This window comes from Dipodomys merriami, unplaced genomic scaffold, assembly GCF_024711535.1.
Source record: "Dipodomys merriami isolate MVZ:Mamm:240054 unplaced genomic scaffold, mDipMer1.0.p SCAF_9, whole genome shotgun sequence".
Classification (NCBI taxonomy): domain Eukaryota; kingdom Metazoa; phylum Chordata; class Mammalia; order Rodentia; family Heteromyidae; genus Dipodomys; species Dipodomys merriami.
The window spans coordinates 56,028,705-56,050,621 of NW_027206512.1; positions in this window are offsets into that span (position 1 = coordinate 56,028,705).

A 21,917-nucleotide genomic window follows, 5' to 3' on the forward strand; every position below is an offset into this window, starting at 1 on the left:
TGTTTTGTCAGGAGTGAATTTTGGTAATGTCAATTTTTCTTTTTTTAAAAATGTTTTTAGTTAAGTGTGCAAAGGTGTGTTTCAATTGAACAGTTTATATGTACAATGCATATTGATCAATGCAATGTCAATTTTTCTACAAAAAAGTTGTTCATTTCATTGGGATTAGCCTGTGCAGCAGAGACCTTTAAATACCACTTCAAAATTTTATCTGTGAAATCATGCAGATTTTCTTATTCCTAATATTTTGTGATTTCAATTTTAATTCATTAGACTGTTCAAAATAGTGTGCTATTTTCCAAAAGCATAGATTTCTGCTTATGTATTAACTATTTTTATCCTTAGTTGTAAATTTATTCACTTCAACCTTTTCAATTTTCTGTAGGTTTTTTAAAGTTCTTGAGTTAGCTATTTCTCTCATTTATATACAGTTATTTATTTTTAATAAGAAATGTTCCTAATGCTGTGTGTATGACACTGTTACCCGTACTGATCCCCTCTTAAATCATTATATTTATTATATATTTACAGAATGTTTTTTCTTTCCTTGACTAAAGTTTGCACTCCAATGAGATACAAATGTGTGGTCTACCCATACATTGCCTTTACATTTCTTTATCACTGACTTTGACTTTGTAATTACTTTTCTTCCAGGTTGCTGATCATCCTGCCAAATCATTGGATAATCCTTGACTCATAATATAGTTATGTATACATTTCTCCTTTCAAGCAAATTCCATGACCAGAGATATTGATTATAGATCTCTCTATCAGCATGATTCATCTTCATCACCACTGTCTTTTAGAGATTCCCAGAATGGAAATATAGTGTCACAGCTATCCTCCTTTGGATGGTATCTATATGTATCTATATGTATCTATATGTATCTATATGTACTGATAGTTTATATACCAGGCCTAAGTTTTCCTCTCTCAGCTGATCTTAGACAATTCTTCATGAAGTTGGGAGAAAGAAATATAGAAGGCAATTTGGATCTTAGAGACACTAATGAATTTAACTAACTTGTGTCTTTTAGACATGCTTGGACCTTATCATACAATACTTCAATTCATGATGTAGTTACGCTTTCTATATGCAACTTTATTACTTGCTGGGTCAGAAAAAAATAGTTCATTATGGATCAAGTCACAAGGTAACTTGATGGTCTGAGGTCAATCAAGTACAATGGCCCTGAAGTAGGCTATTTTGTTGCTCAAAAAGATAGTGATTATCTGTGGTTGACAGCACAGCCTTGTTTCAAAGCCCTAATAGCTCTACTTTTATGCAAATGAGCCTTCCAAGGGTTCCAAAAAATATCTGTCTTCCACAGTCACCTTGAGCCTCACTGGATCTCCTGGAACATAACAGATCAATGAGTGGATCTATGGTGAGCCTTCTCTTGTTTTTGGCCTCACACTCAGCATTTCAGGTCAGCCAATAACTGAACTAGAGTAACACACCCAAATGAAGACTATTTACTATGGTGTACAAAGTCTCTCTCTTGGTTGTAGCAGTGGTCAGACGCAATACTTCATTTTTGGTTTTGGAATGTGTTCACTTGTACTTTGTCTAAGACTTGTCCACATGAACATAGAAAGCCTTAAGAATTCAATAATCTCACTGTTTGATGTCTAGTATTAGCATATCCATTAGACTGTATCATAGGTCTGACAGCTTGCCCCCCTCAACCAGGCCCACCACAGCCTTTCTTGAGTATGATCATGAAACCTTTGAAACACTGGGATCCAATCACCTCCATTGTATTTGAGTTTGGGGTTTCTATTGCAACTGAGAAAAGATGGTTGGAGACTCCAGTCTATGTGAACTCCTTGACTTGAAACCCCTTCTGTCTGACTCCCTTCCCAGTTTCCAGGACTACTTTCTGTTTGCACAACTTCTTCTACAGTATTAATTCTGACCACGCCAAAAAAAGCAACAGGCTCTTCCTAAGTGTTGTTTCTCCTATTTTCAAACCTTTCTCACCCTGTGTTATTGTGTCCCTGTTACCTATAACCAGTGTATGTTTAACATAAACAATGGATGTTTTCCTTTACCTCAAGTCAAAGACACAAGAGGCAGTTCACAATTGGTATAGCCATTTTAGAAAATGTTTGAGATTATTTTGTTATTTTTCAAAAAATTTTATTGTCAAGGTGATGTACAGAGTTGTTACAGTTACATAGATAAGGTAGTGATGCATTTCTTTTCAAACTTATCTTCTCCCTCATTTTTCTTCCACTTTCCTTTTTCCCCAATTCCCTCCCCCCACCCAATTGTACAGATCATTTCCAACATATTGTCTTGTGAGTATTGCTGTTGCATTGGTTCCCATTTTGTCCTTTGTCTTGCCATTTTGTTGTTCCTCTTCCCTTCCCTAATTCAGATAAACATATATACCATAAAGAGTGTACCAAAATCAAATACAGTGACAACAGAGAATAAAACATAATGGGGAAAAAACACACAAAAGAAAGAAAAAACCAATTAGTACATTTAAAAATTATAACAACAAAGAAAACCCTCTTATGTCTATGTCTTGGAATTCATTTTGCTCAGCATCATTTTTTATTTTATATTTATTTATTTATCTCTGTATTTATTTGTTGGTCATGGGGCTTGAACTCTGGGCCTGGGAGCTGTCCCTCAGCTCTTCAGCTCAAGGCTAGTGTTCTACCACTTGAGCCATAGCGCTACTTCCAGTTTTCTGGTAGTTTATTGGAGATAAGAACACCAAAACAGTATCTAATCTCCTTGAAATTAAGGCATTACAGAGGTGTTAATAATAAAGTTATTTATGTACCAATAAAATTAAAACATTCTTGAGGACTTCATAAGTGCATAAAATTTCTTTATTTTTACAACATAATGTATAATAACGAAATGAAAGTTATCTTCCACACAAAATGCATAGTAAAAATTTAGAGCATGGATGGCCATAAATTTAGGTACATGTGTCATAATTTATTCTTCAAGCTGTATTTCTTTAGGTTTCTCATTTGGATACATTTTTAATTTTTCTAAAAATATACCATCTAAAAGTTTGAAATTGACAACTTTTCATATGCCTATAAGTTAACATATATTCTAAATAAGTATTTAGTTAGTCAAATATACTAAACATAAAGATAGAATTAGTTGGAGGGTTATTTAAAGGGCAAACTTAAATCATTCCTAAAATAAATTGCTTCTTGCCTCCAGCTTCTTTTTTCAACATCTTCACTTCCTGGTCAAATAAATTCACAGTCATATTCAATATTTGACAACTTGGAAAAAGCTCTATTAAAAAATAATTCAGCTAGCATGGATGAAAAACTTTAATGACAGTTAATTATAATAAACATGTGACTATTACAGTAACAAAGTAAGCTATGATGGCATAACTTCTGTATTAATATTGCACATCTATTTATTCAAAACAACATTATAATATCTGCTACTAAGTTTGCCTACAAAATAATGGTCATTCAACATGCTGTTTCAACCTTAAACTTGATTCAATTACATGTACATATTCATGTATTTATAGATGCACATTTACATAAATTCATATATATATATATAATATGAACTTGTGTGTGTCTATGCCAAGAAATTAACACTTTCTCTTTTGTGTCTTTGGAAAAATGCCCAAGTTTTCATTTATTTTATATTATGTTATGTTATATGTGCAGTCTTTTAAAAAATAATAATCCCTAAATAAAATGATCCCTGAACCAAGATTTTAATGAAAGAAAATTCAGATCCTACAAACAGGTGAAAATGACATATATTTGTTTATTTTTATTCTGCTTTTTATGCCTCATAAAAGATAATGGCTGAGGCTGGAAGATTTCCATTCCTTCAATTCTAATGATTTATTCCTGTTGGAAGACTTCGTAAGTGATATCACAAAACAGTATAAAACCAAGAACGAAGAATAAAAATCCTCCAATGGATCTAGAAGAGTTTTCAGTTTTTATTTCTGTTATGATATACTTAAGCAGATTCTCTTCAGAACCAATGTCATTCTAAATAAATTATAACATATGAATAGTTAGGATATTATGAAAAGGAAGAATTAGCCAATTTTCTTAAAATTCTGATAGAAATACCTTCTAATTGAACTTAATATTGATCCCTTTTAGGAGTATCATATCCTATAGTCACTGCTTATTCCAACGCTTCAGAGATGAAGAGGAAGACTCAAGATCCAAAACAAATCTAAGAAAACCAGGGAAAGAATGACTAAGTGGTATTAAGATTAATGCATAGAGAAAAAAAAACTTGGGAGAGTTCTAGGGTGCAAAGTATCTTTCCATGTGATTTTGTTTTTATCCTAAGACCTGAGCTAGAATAGAAAATTCAGTTAATCATTGCTGGATACTGTAGTACCTCATCTCTTACAGATTTAAAATAAATATTTATAATTTTCAAAATGGTATGGGTGAATGGGAGATTCTTCTGCTGTATGCAGTGTTGGTAGTGCTGTATGATAAATGTAGAACTAATCTATCACCCTTTACCTTAATTTCACATATGCTGCTTTAGCTTACAGGACCTATTTTATCTCACAAGACCTCTTTCAGTGCTTCTCTCTTCTTTGGAATAGGTTGGATTTTTTTGTTTTTAATTTTAAAAATATTTCTACTAGGATATATTGGTTGTACACAGGAGAGCTCATTATGGTATTCCCATATATACATGCAATGTACATCAATCAAACTCTTTCTTAGCATGGATATCTTTAAGAGTAGTAGAGAAGCTCAAAGCACAAGTGTGCATCAAGGCTGTGCTTCTGTTCACTTGGTAATGTCTCATTAACTTCAGTTTCATGTAGTAGCAACCATACGAAGAGGTGAATGCTGGGAAATACAGTAGTTTCCACACACACATGCAGAAGCCAGCCACATGTACTGAGGTTTAAACACTAAAAGTACTAAGTATTACTGAGTACTAGGCGGCTAACATTTATGCATGTCTGCCCTCCGACAGGTTATTTTTATTTTAAAAGATATTGCAAAACTTGTGCTTCAACATAAATATTGGCAGGGCATAGAGTTCATTTTCTTGAAAAATACTATTGTCCACCTTATTCAGCCTATTTTGTGACAAGTGTTGGGATTTAAAAATAGATATTCATCGAATTCTAATTGGCTAAGGAAGAAAAATTCCAACTCTTTACATTCCCGTTTGGGAATTATTTTACCTTCTCCTTTTGTAGTGCTTTTTCTTTACTATCATAAAGATTACATCTCATGATTAATCATATTCGAGCACTTACCCTTTTTGATAGACCTAGTAGACAACAAAACTGTGATTTATGGGGAATGATTACAAAGAGATAATACTCATCATGATGCACTGTAGTTAGTCATAAATGTTGAAAGCCCTTTGAAAATCTACTTTAAGATAAAAAGTACTTAACTCTAAAAAAAGGACCATGAAATAAGTTACTATGCCATTGGTATAGTAAACTGAAATTAGACAGAGATGATCCACTGGCCATTAATTATATTATAGGTTATGAAAATATAATTTTTAAGTCTCTAGTGGCTCTCCTTTCTCAAGATCAGGGGAGAGTTGGTTTAAATAAATGAAGACATGAACAGGAAGAAGTATGTGTCACTGGCAACTTAGTAGGCATGAATTTAGTACTTCCATACATGTCTCTGCCATTCTGATTACTTCTAGTATGAATTATTTCATTTCTCTGTAGAATTTGTTTGCTGATAATGTTATCCAGTGATCTGATGTTAGATATAGAAGTTACATATAGCCTACAGTGATAATGAAGCGACATCCTACAATACAAGATACGGGAAATAGTACTTGAAAGCATAAGGTAATATCAACTCCTATCTCACTTCAATTCTTGTTGGACACAAACATACTCCCAATTAGGTAGATATAAATCTAGAATGTTATATAAAATACATGGCAAATCATCATTGCATATATATGCATAACACAAATGTATATACACATATATAAATATAATTTATGTATGTATATCTACATTTATGTCTATATATCCCACTATGAAAATCAATTTAGTACATTAATTTCGTCTTCTCAGTGCTGATATATAAAGCATAATATCAAAGAAAATGGAATGCTACTGGCACATGTACTTGTCTCTTCAGCATTTTGTTTATCTTTATTGCTTCATTTTGATAATGTACTCTAAATTAATTAGCTGCAACAGAAATTTTGAATAATTCAAAGAGGCACTTTAGCAAAATTGCGTGTTTTTTTCCAATTGGCTACATCGTAAGTGTTACAATGACTAATTGTGAAGCAACTTGGGTGATTTATTGTTCTAACAGGAAAGTTTTCTGATTTCTTTTAGTAGAATTAAGGTTATTTATAGTAATTACCTTTTTCAAAGACATCATTTGCAGAGATATAACAGAATACATTCATTATTGAAACTTTAAAAGAAAACATGTACTACATGAACAAGAGAAAGTATCAAAGAAATATTATTCAAGCCAGTTGCTTGTACTGGTGTAAGACTGAATCCAAGAATTTTTTTTACATCTTGTTTTACTATTATTTTGGACTGAAAACCTTCTTTTCAAGAATGTTAATTTTCTTAATGTAATTCTCTTCAGTCTTTTGCTTTCGATCTTGCTCATTAACAAAATCAGTTGAAAACAATTCCTTGGTGCACTGGTTTTTCTCTGCTTTCTATTTCCCTCACCTCATCCACTTCCCCATGCCAACTATATTCTTGCCTGATTTCTCTTTTTGTTTCTGACTATTCTCTCTCTGTCCAGAAGTTGATTTCTATATATGGCAGGAGCCATGATTTCCTTAGGTTTTTTTGGCATCTAATGTATTTAGCCAGCAAGAGACACAATAGGAGGGGAATGGAGCAGAGAGAGACACAGACAGACAGACAGATAGACAGACAGACAGACAGACAGGGAAAGAGGCAGAGACAGAGAGAGACAGAGAGACTGAGACAGACAGAGGATAAATATAGAGAGACAGAGATAGATTTTGGTTTTTATTTTCCCAGCAACCCATCTGCCTGTATTTTCTGGTTCTGTTTCTAATGGCTTGTCCTTGTAAGGAATAAGCTGTCATTGGTTATGAGAGATAATTATGCAATTTTCTCTCCTTTGGCCCTATAGTATTAGTGTCTTTCTATTATTGCCAGTATATAAAATGGTCCTCATCTCTAATGGGTTTTCTCATCTCTATCCATATCATTGTAAGTTTACTTTTCATTAAACTTCTGTTAAACCCTTTAGAATAGACTGTTCTTACTACACTGTAAGGTATACTTTGTGTTTTTTTCCTTCAATTTATTTATTATTACAAAGATGATGTATACAGGGTTATGGTTAAAGAAGTCAGAAAGTAGAATATATTTGTTGTCACCCCTACCCTCTTTCTCTCCCAGTTTTCCCTTCTCATTCCCACACACAAGTAATTTTTTATTGTCAAGTAATTTTTTTTATTTTACAGAGGTGTTGCAGTTGGAAAAATAATGCAATAAATACATTTCTTGTCAAACTTGTTACCCATTCCCTCATTTTTCCCTTCCCCCAACCCCTCACTCCCAGGTTGTACAGATCATTTCCAACATACTGTCTTGTGTATGTTGCTTTTGCATTGGTTCCCTCTTGTCCTTTGTCTCACCATTCTGTTGTTCATCTTGCTTTCTCTAATTCAAATAAATGTATATATATATATAATATTAGGATACCAAAATCAAATACAGTGACAACAGGGGATATAGCACAGGGGGAAGAACATACAAAAGAAACAAAAAATCACATAGCATATTAAAAATGACAAAGAAAAACCTCTTGTGTTCATGTCTTGGAGTTCATTTCACTTAGTGTCATCTTAAATGGTCATATGTACTTAGCAATTGAGCTATTCTGCTCATCTCCTAAGATCATCCTAGCACCCACACGTTTTATAGGATTTTTCCAACATAGTGTCTAGTGAGTACCACTGCTATATTTGTTTACTTTTTGTCCCACCATTTCCTTGCCTCTGCTTACTCCCCCCAAAGATAGATAGAAAAAGAAAGGAAATGAAAACACAAACAGCAACAAAGACAAAAAGACCTTTTTTGTTTCCATTTCCTGGAGTTTAATTCAATAAATATTATTTTATCTGATCAGATGCACATAGCTATTTTGCTTATGTGATCCTCTCCTAAGAATATCCTCCTTTGGTCTCACTGTATAAATGCCTAGAGACCTGTATAATTTGTCTAGATAAAATGAATGTGTTGCCTATAATGAGGAATGAGGAAATATATAATTTAAAATATATCGCTGTGTGCTTTATATACTGCAAGTCTTTTATCTTCCACCATACAAATTTCAATCTGACTAGACAGAGAGAGGCCTAGGGGAAGGAAGGCTCTGGAGACACTTCTACCTCTTTCACTTTACTTGTTGCCTGCTTTTTTTTCCCAGCAGGTATGTGTTCAATGAACTCAGTGGTGGTAGTCAAGGACGAAGGAAGGTCAAGAAGAAGGAAGGTACATCTTGTAGCTGAAGGAGTAAATAAAGCTTCTCTAAAATATATAACTTGAAGAAATAACACGCGAATGTTATTCATAGAGGTTTAGGGAAAAATTATAAGTTAATCAGAAACATGGATGCTTCATTCCCAGCTTCAGTAACAGGTCCAAGTTTACTTCTAGAAACCATTTCATATCCTTATGTTCACCACAAACTAGGAGGTGATTTTACATGACCATGATCAGATATCTATTGTCTCATTATACAATTCCTTCTTGAACTCATCTTTGCTAAACTGTTGGGATTTCCCATCTATCAGGACTGATGGGGAAGGAGGATGAAGAGATATGATAATAAGTCTGTGAATTGTTGATGTAGTTCTTTTCTTCATGGTGGGGCTGTAGTCCAGGGCTATTTGGCATAGGAAGTTAATTAGATAACTTGCTCTAGCAGAAGAGTGATATAAAAGAGTCAAGATGGACAGTTTGCTTCTGATATACCTAAAATATAACAATGTTCCTTGGTGGAATAGTTTCTTATTTGAGCATGCTGGCTGTGATATACAAAGGCCAAGACTTCAGGAATGGTTAACAAAAATTTCTAAGGTGGATTTGTATGAAAAAACATAGCCCTAGTGTCCTTGATTGTAAATTTTACCTCTCTGTCCAGGGCCTCCAGCCCAAGATTCTATAGTTCCTTCATGACACTATTTGTGGAGTAGGGGTGACTTGGTAAGACTGGAAAATTCTATGAGAGTGAACTTATATCTCTATTTTCTTTCCTAAGTGGGATACTTGACAATAGATGTAGAATTATTCAAAGTCTAAAGTAGTACTAGTAGAATGTTGTGTGTATAGAGAAGAAACACATGCCTATATTCAATTCGATGGGGAAATTATCATTGATTTATCTACCTTATGGTTATGCACCATTCCCCATTTTCCCGCCAACATGCATGTCAAGCTATACCATATTAACATGCACAATTGGATTAAGCTGCTGGCATCCTGGGTAAATAGATCTATGCATGTACTCCAATAGTGTTCTATTGTACTTGACTCTCAATAGTACAAGAAAGCTATGAAGGGAATCAAGACAGGACATCTTTTCTATTTGATTCTGGAATTTACAATGAATATTCTTTGCTAAAAAACACATATGGCACATAGATTTTTTTCCCATGAATGCTGTCATTAATATCCTTGTTTTATTCTTAGCCATTGCTAGTGACTCACAGTGACTCCATTCCTAAGGCCATTACAAATTTTTCCTATTAAGGGAATTTCCTTTATTACCCTCTTTCAAGACTTCTGAATGTTTCTATATGCACAGGCAATTTGCTTCCAGCTGGTGTGGCTTATTGTACTAATCCATCTAGAGAGATAAAGTTTTCTGTCTCTTTTAATGGGTCACAGGGAATTTCCCATAAAGCTATTGGTTACACGTTAGGAAAAAACATAAGATAGGATGAAGAGAAAGTTTGAGAGGTATCTAAGCCACTTTAGTTTTTATATAATTTATTTGTCTTTGATCTGCTCCAGTAAAAACGTATTTTTCCCAGGTTCTTTGTAGTTGTGCTATAAATTTTAAAAATGGCATTACCGGGGATAATTTGATAGGAAATATGCTGTATGTAAATCATAAAAATCGCTAAATTTTGGCATATGTTTACCTGTGGCACAATCACCATACTCAGGATGATGAATATGTAAATCTCTCCCGTTTCCTTGTTCTCCAATGTAATGACTCTATTTTGAGCATCAGATTACAACTGTCACTACAAATGAGTTTGTATTTTCTAGAATTTCATATTAATAAAATTATGCATGGTACACCCTTTCTGTCCCTAACTTCTCTTTCGTAGTGTAGTTGTTTTGACTGGAAGTTTGGAGTTTTCCGTCAATTCTTGCCCTACCCCAAAGCTTTTTAGCCTGTCACAAGGAGGTAAATTATAATGAAGACTGGATTGAGCAAAGTTGGTATTTCTGGTCATCTTTTCACTTGGAATAATTTCCTTTGTAGGGTATTATTTTGGCAGTACAAGTCTTGATTTTAAATATTTTCAATTATTTTTCCTGTTTCAAATAAAGTTTTCTTACTTTTTTTGTTGTTAGGTGGTACTAGGGATTGAATTTATGGCCTTCTACTTGCTAAACAATCTCTTTGTCATTTTATCCAACTCTCTATCTCTTTTCTCTTTCAGTTTATATTTTGCATAGGGTCTTATTTATGTACTGGGCTAGCCAGAGACTATGATGCTCCTATTTGCCCTCTATATACCTTATATATATGCAACCATGTCCAATTTGTTTTCTTTTTTTTTACATAAGCAGTTTGGCTTCAAACTGCTATCTTTATATCTCTATCTCTAGTATGGTTGGCATTTCTGGAACTTCACATTCTGCCAAACAACTAAACCTATTGTTTGTGAAAGCTATTTTCAATGGCTTGGAATTTAGTGACACCTAGTACTTTAAGTTGGTGTTTAAAAATGGTGCATGTTTAAATTCTAGAGTTTTCATAATGAAATTTCCATTAGGAAATTTTCATGTTTACATTCATATAAGGTACTCTTTAACAAGCATTTGTGCTTTTTATCTCTTAGACACTATTAACATAAAGTCACCAATGTCCAGATCGGCATGATGCATTAGAAATCAAAACCAAGATTAAACTCTGCAGTATCTATTACAAAAGAGAAGATGTGAGTTGAGTACACAGTTTAGATTAATTCTTATCCTTGCCTTCTCAGTATTTTTTCCTCTGCTGGGAATTGAAGTAATAAAGTGTTAGTTAGGTTAGTGTTTTTCTAATAGGAAGTTTTGAGATACTCAGATTGTAGGCTTGTCAAAAACACAGATTTTTTTTTTACTTTGAATTCTTTTTTTTTGTGTGTGTGAAAATACTGTTACAATTACATGGGGTTACAATTACATGGGCAAGGTAATGAGTACATTTCTTATCAAGCATTGTAGCCTCCTCTTTTGTTTCCCCTTTCCATCTCTTCCCATCCACCCCCCCACCCTTCCCCCGCCCTATCTTCCTCCTCCCCCCCACCAAAGTTGTAAAGTTCGTTTTCGATATAACATCTTGTATATCTCATTGTTGCAATGGGTCCACCTGTATCCCTATTTAAATGATTTGTTTTTCCCCTTCCCCTCCACAAATTATACTGACATCAAATACAGTGAAAGCAGGGGTTATACCTTGGGGGAGGGACATACAAAGCAACATAGAAATCATCTTATAAATGTGTTAGAAACAATTGCATGAAAGAAAAAAAATTTGAATACATATCTTAGGGTTCATTTTATGTGGTAGAGCGCTTGCCTTGCATGCGTGAGGCCCTGGGTTCAACTCCTCAGCACCACATAAGCAGAAAAAAGAAAAGCCGGAAGTGGTGCTATGGCTCAAGTGGTAGAGTGCTAGCCTTGAGCTGAAGAGCTGACGGACAGTGTCCAGGCCCAGAGTTCAGGCCCCATAACCGGACCCCCCCCAAAAAAACAAAACCACAGATTTTTGAGCCCTATATCTAGAGTTTCTTGATTGGGTCTACCTAGAAGTTGCATATCAGATTAAGTTTTGTGTAATTATGGTGGTATAAGTCTAAGAATGAGTTTTCTGATTTGAAAACTCATTCTAGTAGCAAGGGTAATCTTGACTTTTTCCAGTGAAGATACTATATGTGAAAACGGTTCTAACAGGCATTAAGAACTATATAATGATTTGTACTTGTTCAAATGGATCATATTATTGAACATGTACTAGAAATTCCACCCAACCTTCACCAGACATCTGTGTAGCATTTAATGGCATTTTTTCTATGCTTTTCCCCTTAGGGATGAACTATTGTTTTTGGTTTAATATCTTGGCAGTGAATGTAGTTTTATAAACTTTAACTTGCCTTTAGTCTATGTAATAACATGTATATGGTACATATGATAAGTGATCCTATTTAAAACTTCAACTGTGGATTAATCTTCATGAATGGCACCATGAGTGGACCAGGCTTATATTTAGAGTCAGAACCTGTGACGATAAATCCCCTGAAAGCTTGGGTATTTTCTTTTCACTGATGCACAGCCATGTTATTAATGGCTGAAGGTCGCCAAGAGAAGACTTTTGGACTATCCAGAGCATTCATCAATGGCTGTGTTCCAAATACTTTCTCAAAGTGAACTGACTTGCCTTTGTACAGAAGGTGCTGAGTTTCTCTATTGTCTTAGGTCTTGGACCAGGGTGAGAGGATATAGCTCCCATGTGGATGACTTGAATTGGATTTTCAACACTAGATCCCAGACTTTTCTGCTTTTATATATTAAGCCATACCTTAGTAGGCTGTTCATCTATTTTATTCTGAGCAATGTAGGTAGGGATCAGCAAGCCATGGACACAGTTTAAAGCAGGTCAGATCACTGATTGCACTTAATCCTTGCCTTATGAATGTGATTTTATACACTACTTTCTATCTTGTGGTTGAACCCCTGGTATCTGGCCTGCTCTTATTCCCTCTGAAATACCTAATCCTTTCTATTGCAGCATCTCTCATCATCAGTCATCTTTGGACACTATGGGATGTTCAAAGGTGACTTGGTAAGAGTGTTCAGGACCACAATTTTCTTTTAGAGTAATTGGTAGCAGATAACTAAGCTGATTCCACATAATAAATCCACTTGAATAATCTCACCTCTCTAGCTACAGATTTCCTCCTCCATCAGCAGTGAGTTTTCAATGCAGGCTGCACATTAGAATTGTTCAGGGAGTTCATATATCCAATACCCAGCAGCATTCCACAGTAAGAGCTGCAGACGCCACCTGTGAGTGGACCTTGAACATCAATGCTCCTTAAACCTTCTTTAGGGATTTTTTTTGGTACAACTAAGGTTGCAAACCACACAGTAGATCATCATTGAACCCGGATTTCACTTATCTTGCCTTTTGCATATGGACACAATTCCATTTATGACCTGTCAAATCTCAGGCGAATACACCTAGAATTCAGAGGTTCAAAGTTCTTATCTTTCTTCCTCTGTGTGCCCACCTGTCTCAGGGTTTTAGCCCCACGAGTGCCTTTATCTTGGCATGAGATACCTGGCTGGTGTTTCAGTTCGTTGGCCTTGCCATCTGTATAGCTACATTCAAATGTCTTTGGACTTGATTTTTCTCATTCAGATCTGTCCTGTGGCTACTGAAGATAAGGTATCCTTTTAAGGTTCTCAGTGAAGCTTTTCGATGTTTCATTCATGTTCTGAAGCAGACCCTTTAGCTTTTTTGGTTTTTTTTTTTCCCCTTCCTTTCCTGCTAGTCTTTATAATAATCGTTGTTGCCATGGTGACTAAGTACCCCAGCCACTTGATCTCCGGACGCCTTCATTGTATCTGCACTTTATCTTGTGCCACTACCCGTGATTATTAGACTAATCATGATGTCACAACATGCCAGAGATTATCAGTGTCCCATTTCTCAAAGTAAAAAAGCTATCTGTGAGTGCCTCAAATATGGTAGTTACCTAATACCAGGACCTATTTTAAGGCTGTTTCCTGGGACCATTTCTTTTGTCAATTACCACATCACTCATGATCCTGACAGGAGACACACAGGGCACCCAAATGGACCAATTAAGGAGCATTTAATAGACTATTTACAGAGGTGTGAGTGGGAATAAGGGAATCCTAAAAGAGATGGTAAAGCACCCTGTGGCTAGAAAAAGCTGAGGGCTTTTAATCATCTCTAAGTATGAACTTTCCTCTCTCCTTGCTCATTCTGATCTTCTGCTTACCACCCTTGGGACAAATTTAACCAGAAAATCCTTCTCAGAAGTCAAGAGATATAATATATGCACCCTAATGAATAACCTCCTTCAGATGTACAAAGGCAGGGTAAGCATGTTGGTGCTTAGAAAACCCTATGAAATGTGTAAATCTGATGCCACCTATACATTTTCAGATATACAACTTTCTCTGTGACAACTCTAGTTATAAGTCTTTAAGACATCACACATGTAATGAATTGAAAACCATGTGCAATACTAATCCACCTAATACCACTCTGCCTGCTGTTTGAATTATAATAGTAAGAGAGTGAAGGGTGGCTATGTTACTTGAGCACTATTTTATAATTAAATTATATTTGTTCATGAAGTGTAAATTGTTGCTTTATCTTTTTGTAGTGTGTATAGTTTCTATCTTAGTTTATACTTTATAAATGAAAAACTGTATTAGTAGTTGATCTCCACTATTTGCATATAGTGGAAGTGCTGCTGCTATTGTGTGGTTAACATCCACATCTTGAGTTGGATTTTCAACACTAGATCTAGAACTTTCCTGCTTTTATGTATGCAGCCACACCTTAGGAGGCTGCTCATCTATTTCATTCTGAGCAATGTAGGGATCATCACAACACAGTTCAATGCAGGGCATATCACTGATTGCACTTAATCCTTGCCTTATTAATTATGTGGTTTTACATACTTTATATCTTGTGGGAAAAAATCCCACAGTGTTTCGATGCTTACTTTGCTTTAAGCAATCACATATCTTTAAGAGGCCTTAAATTATCAAAGCATTAAAGTATTGATCTTTCTGTATCCTTCGTCCTATGTATAAATATGTATTACTGCTGGAGACAATTATCTTTCTGCCTAAAGAACTCACTTTTTGTGTTTCATAAAGGGCGGCTCTGCTAATTATAAATCTTTTCCAGTTTTTAATGTGTGAGACAAGATCTTGCTTTTTCTGTAGCAAGTTATTTTAGACTTGCAGGTCAAAATTATTTTTATTTCAATAGTGTAAATGTTTTTGTTCTTTTTTGAAATATTGTCAAACTGAAGGTCTATATTGCTAATAAGACCCTTCACTATGGATGGTAGCATTTATTTCTGTAGCATTTTCAGGTTTCTCCACTATGAAATCAATCTTGTTTTTTGCTTTCCATCAGCATTGTAGAGAAATCCATTTGTGAAATACATTAAAAGAATGGGGACTTATTCACCACGTGCTTGAAGGGGCAACTCTCTATATAAATTCGTAAAACCTCCACTCAGGTAATCTCTTTATTCCTCTTCTTATTTATTAGTTTATTCTCTTGGAGTCATATGAATTTATTTTGTAATTTGGGTAACAATTAATATTTCCTGCATCGTATCACCCTATTCCAGTTTATTCCACAGTTGAATTTTATATGTATATATATTCTTTTTTTTTTTTTTTTTACTTTGAGCACTTTCTGTCTCTACTACACACTCTAGTTTCACACTGTATATCCCCTGATCTAGTGTTAGGCAATCATTGTCTTTGTCAAGATTTCCAGTCCCTGCTTTATCACAGAATAGCATAAGATGCAAAAGTATGGATGCTTGTGCTCATTATTTATTGGGGCAGCAATATTTTGAGGCCCTCTCAAATGACGAGGCAGAGAATCCCTGTGTGTATACATATGTATGTATGTATCTATCACTATAAACGCGTATATGTAGGATGGCCTAGATGTTCTCATTGAACTACATGTTCTATGTTAAGCTACATGTGAGTTCTATTGCTGTCTGCCCCTCTAATGGAGTGCTGCATTGGCATCGAGGTATCTTCTTGTTTACTTGGAAACTCCCACCCCTAAAGTGACAAATCTAGCTCTCATCATCTCTTAATCCATTCCTGCATGCTAAATTCGAAATTCTATACACAGCAGTACCAGGATTTCTAATGCATATCTCAGTGGGTGATTTTATTTTTGTGGTATTCGATTTTGAACTCAGAATTTCACACTTGCTGGGCAGGCTTCTACTGCTGAGCCACACTTCCAGAGCATTTTTGCAGTGGTTATTTTGAGATAGTCTGTAGCCAGGTGTTTAGGCTGGCTTCCTACTGTAGAAAGAATGAAAGCCATACTCCACGGCACCCAGATTCACACACACACACACACACATGTGTTTACATGTACATACACATATGCATGTATATATACATATACATATACATGTACATATTCTTCTATACACATACACATATATATATGGTCTTTTTGTTTTTTACAAAGGAATTGCCAGCCGGGTGCTGGTGGCTCACGCCTGTCATCCTAGCTACTGAGGAGACAGATCTGAGGATTTTGATTCAAAGCCAGCCCTGGCAGGAAAGTCCGTGAGGCTCTTTTTTTTTTTTTTTAATTGTGAAAATACTGTACAGAGGAGTTACAATTACATGGGCAAGATAATGAGTACATTTCTTATCAAGCATTGTAGCCTCCTCCTTTGTTTCCCCTTCCCATCCCTTCCCATCTTCCCCGCCCTCCCCAATCCTGCCCGCCCCCTTCCCCCCCCCCCCCCGCCCCCCGCACAAAAGTTGTAAAGTTCGTTTTCGATATAACGACTTGTACATCTCATTGTTGCAATGGGTCCATCTCTCCAATTAACCACTAGAAAACTGGAAGTGGCGCTGTGGCTCAAACGGTAGAGTGCTCACCTTGAGCTGAAAAGCTGAGGGACAGTGCCCAAGTCCAGAGTTCAAGCCTCACGACTGACAAAAAAAAAAAGCAATTGCCATTCAACAAAGCACTTTAGGAATATAATGCATTTCAATTCTTCTATTGAGGTGGATTTTTAAGAACATTTTTGCCCAGGCTGACCTGGAACAATGTTCTTCCCCATATCAGCCATCAAAGCAGCTTCGATTACAGGCATAAGTCACAACACTCATATGACAGTAACCTTCTCAACTGGAGTACCAACTAGCCTATCTATCCATCTATCCATCCATCTATCCATCCATCCATCCATCTATCTATCTATTTATCTATCTATCTATCTATCTATCTATCTATCTATCTATCTATCTATATATCTATCTATCTATCCATCTCTCTCTCCCTCCCTCCCTCCTCTCTCCTTCCCTTCTTCTCCTCTCCCCCCTCTCCCTCTCTCTTGCTAGTCTGATAGATCCAATGATACTCAGGCCATGAGGATACTTTGCTCCAGTGTTCTTAGTAACATGGATTTGTATTTGTAATAGTTGGAAGTTTCCTTCTAGTCTACATTCTATCATGGACTGCCTCAATCTCATAAATGAACTTTATTTATTTAGTACTGGAATTGGATCTCAAAGCACATATACATTACCACCTGAGCCATGCCTTTAGTTCAGGAATGAGGCTTTTTAAAAAGTTTCATATACCCTTTGTGCTCCAATGTTCTATTTCTTTGAAAAACAGTGTGATCCATGTGTTGTGTATCTACTATTGAAATGTTTTAAAAATTATTTTATTTTTCATTTTATTTCCTCTGTTAATATTTTAGGGAGAATATTAACAAATTAGCTATTTGTGTTTATATAGTTTATAAATAATTTATCTATTTCTTTGTAATACCTTCTCTTTGAGTGTATTTACACTGGGGACAGAATTCCAGTTGCTATTTTTTTCTCTCAATGCATTAAAACACATTGTTCTATTTCCACCTGGCTGCTTTTTGACTTTTCATATTTGTTTTCAAAAGTTTAGCTATGATGTACCTAGGTAAAGATTACTTTGTTCTTATTTTTCACTATTTCCTTGTTTTTTAGGGTCTGTGAGTTAAATGGTTTTCTTTTTCTTTTTAAGTGTAGAACCTTATTTCTACAAAACCTTTCTGTTTCATTCAAGAATTTAAATTGTAGACATGTTTGCTAATTTAATTTTTTTCTATATGACTCTAATCCCTTGTTCAGAATTTTTCAGTCTTAAATTCCTTATATTCTTTTGTTTGATGAATTAACACTGATCTCTTTTTATGACCCCCAATTAGTCACTTATCTGTGTACATCTGCCATTAAAGCAATCTAATGTGCTTGTGTTTCCTGTCATGTACTTCCCTGCTTACAACTGTCAATTTGTCTATTATCTTATATGATTCCTAAATCTATAATGCCTTTAATGCTCATTTATAGTATAAATGATGCAATGCTCTTACATATATATATATATATGTTTTTATTGTAAAAATACTGTACATAGGAGTTATAGTTACATAAGTAAGGCAATGAGTATATTTCTTATCCAGCATTGTTACCTCCTTTGTTTTTCCTCTACCATCCTTTTCCTTCCTAATTCCCCAACTCTGACTTTTCTTAAAGACTTTGATGACTTATTATACAATCTAAATTTTGTTTTAGAAAATAAATTGCTTTTGTTGATTAATTTTGCATTTCAATATAGGGCACATTTTCTTACTTCTCCATGCATATGATAGCATTGTACAAGCATATTTAAACAAATAGTGGAAATTTATTAGTAACATCTGTTTATCACAATATCTACATTTATATCCTGGAGAGCGCAAACTCTTTCTTTGATCAGGAAACTAAAATGAACAGCTGCTCTATGAAATTCTACCAATAGCTGGCCTGAAGCTTTTAAATTATGTTTTGCTCATTACTGATTTAAAATAGTATTGCCAAGATTAGGCTTTGCTCTTAGTTTGACTGTCAAATTGCAGTTACTTCTGAGGGGCTTATGCCTCGACCTTTCCAGGATTTGAGCTAGAAGTGTTTGCCTTCTAGTTTTAGCGAATTATGCCACATCTTTGTATCACATCTCAGCAGGGCCCTGGACTCTGAGCATGGCCAGAACTGTGCAATCACTGTTTTCTACAACACATTTCATGTTAGCACTGTTTTTTTATGCATTACTCATCTGATTATTAGGGGAGAAGATTTTTGATATAAAGTACATGCATACATGCATACATACATACATACATACATACAAACAACAGATATATATTTGTATACACACACACACACACACACACACACACACACACACACACACACACATACACCACTTCCAGATTCCAATCTGTTTTGCTACCCCCGGTGCCATTACAAACTTGCAGTCTTTTCTTTGTCTCTGTGAAGCGTTTCCAACTTAGGCAGGACTGTCCTCCCTAGACCTTGTTCTTGGGGATTGAAACTTTCTCATTTCTTTCATGATGGGTTTCTTTCTTCCCCCGTATTAATTTATTTAGTCATTTTTTCGCTTTAATGTTTTTATTTAATACAATTTCTCCAAATTCCATCCATGATAGGCTTTATTCCTTTTTGTATGTTTTTTATTGTAAAAATGCTTTACAGAGGGGTTACAGTTACATGAGCAAGGTAATGAGTACATTTCCTATTGAACATTGTTGCCTCCTCCTTTGTTTTCCCCTACCATCCCTTCCCTCCCACCTCCACAACTACCCACCCCCTTTATTTAGGCTTTTTTTTTTTTTTTACAAAAACTACTTAAATAAATTTATAGAGATGTACACTATTGTCATTATTTTTAATGTATTACCATACCTTTTTTTTAAAAATAGGGCTTAGTATATTATTTATATAAGGAGTTTGATTGTGGTGCTTCTATGTATGAATGCAGTGTGACTTAACTGGAAGGGAGTCTCTGCCACTGTTTGTTTGCCTAGATTTTCTCACTAATATCATGACTTATTTTATCTCATCTGTTTTTCTACTTCTGTCCAAAAAACTCCATTTATGCCAACACAAACAAAGTTGTCTTTGAAAATTACATAAAGCTTTGTATGCTTCCCTTGTGCACAGAATGCTTTATTTTGGCACAGGAATACAAGGCAATTTCTCTGTGAAATTCTTTAAGTAAATGCCACTTTGTAATGAGACTTTCTTTAGTCATCAGTCTATACCTTTAAATAGCTTAAATGATCTGTGCATCAGTGGCTCAAGCCACCCAGCTACTCAGGAGGCTTAGATCTGAGGATGAAGGTTCAAAGCCAGCCCAGACAAGAAAGTCTAGAAGACTATTATCTCCACTTAACTACCAGAAGGTTGGAGATGGAATTGTGGCTCAAAGGACAGTGCCTCGGCCCTGAGTTCAAATACCAGGACTGGTGCATGCGCGCGCACACCACACACACACACACACACACACACACACACACACACACACGCACACACTCACACACATACAGAGAGCTGAAATGTGTAGCCTTTAGATTTAAAGATGCTAATGAACTTAATTATTTTTCAGTTGCTTGATGTATTTAGTAAGCTGGAGTTTCCATAACAAAGTACCGTAGGACACATGACTTAAACAGATTCATTTTCTCATAGTTTTGAAGACTACAAGTCCATGGCCAAGGTGAAGATGTAGTTTCTACAAAAGGCTCCCTTCCTAGTTTGTAACCACTCCTCTTTCCCCCATGTCCGCCTTCCATGACCTTGTCTCTGAAGAAAAGGACGAAGAGTATTTGAGAGAGACAGAGCAGGGGAGAGAGAGAGACAGACAGACAGACAGACAGAGACAGAGATACAGAAAGACAGAGACAGAGACAGAGACAGAGACAGAGACAGAGACAGAGAGACAGAAAGACAGAGAGAGAGACACTGAGAGCGAGAGTGTGTGTTTCTAGTGTTTCTCTTTTTTTTTTTTTTTAAAAATAAAGGAATCCAATAGTTAACATTTAACCTAACTTATTCTGTACAATCCATTATCTTCAATGATGGTCTGTTTGAAGTTACAGCTTCAACATGCAAATTTTAGAAAAACAAAATTCAGTTCCTAAGAACTGGTATCCATATCATGTTAAAAATATAACTGTAACCTGGTGCTGGTGGCTCACGCCTGTAATCCTAGCTACTCAGGAGGCTGAGATCTGAGGATCCCAGTTCAAAGCCAGCTGGGGCAGAGGAGTCTCCATGAAACTCATATTTCCAATTAACCACCCCAAAACTGGAAGTGGTGCTGTGGCTGAAGTGGTAGAGCACTAGTCTTGAGCACAAAGAGGCTCAGGGACAGCACCCAGGCCCTAAGTTCAAGCCTACAATGCTAAAAACCAATTACAAGTGTAATCTCATTATTATGTGTGCATTTTTGACAGGAATATTGTATTGTGTTTGCATAGAGAGCTAGATAGCCAATGATCCATTCACCACTGTTCCATAACCACCTCCACTAAATGTCTGAATCTGTGGGGATATTTTTTCCACATTATTCTGAGGAGACAGCGTGAATGTTCAAGAAGTTATTCACTTATTGAGACTCATTGTGAATCATCTGTATACATCTCCCATGACCTCTCTTTGGCAGGGATAAATCAACACACCATCTTTTCTACTGAAGTATCTGGAAACCTGTCCACCAGAAGACACTCATCCTTAATTCATTCCTTTCTGCAGTCCTTCATTTATGTTCCACTGCATCATTGGTGGATAGAAGGTAATCTTCAGCCTTGCTTGCAATTTACCCATAGTTAATGGCCATTGAGACAGATTTCCAGCATTCCTTCCATCCTCGGTGAGTTATCTAAACCAATTATGGAATTCCCTTTCTTTCCATTATTGGGTGAATAATATCCATCTAATTCAACTCTAGACTCTGCATGTTGGCTTTCACTCTGAGTAAGTGAAGTATAATAGGAGTCATAGAAGTATTTGGGAGAAAGGAATGGCAAGCTGAGATTTGTG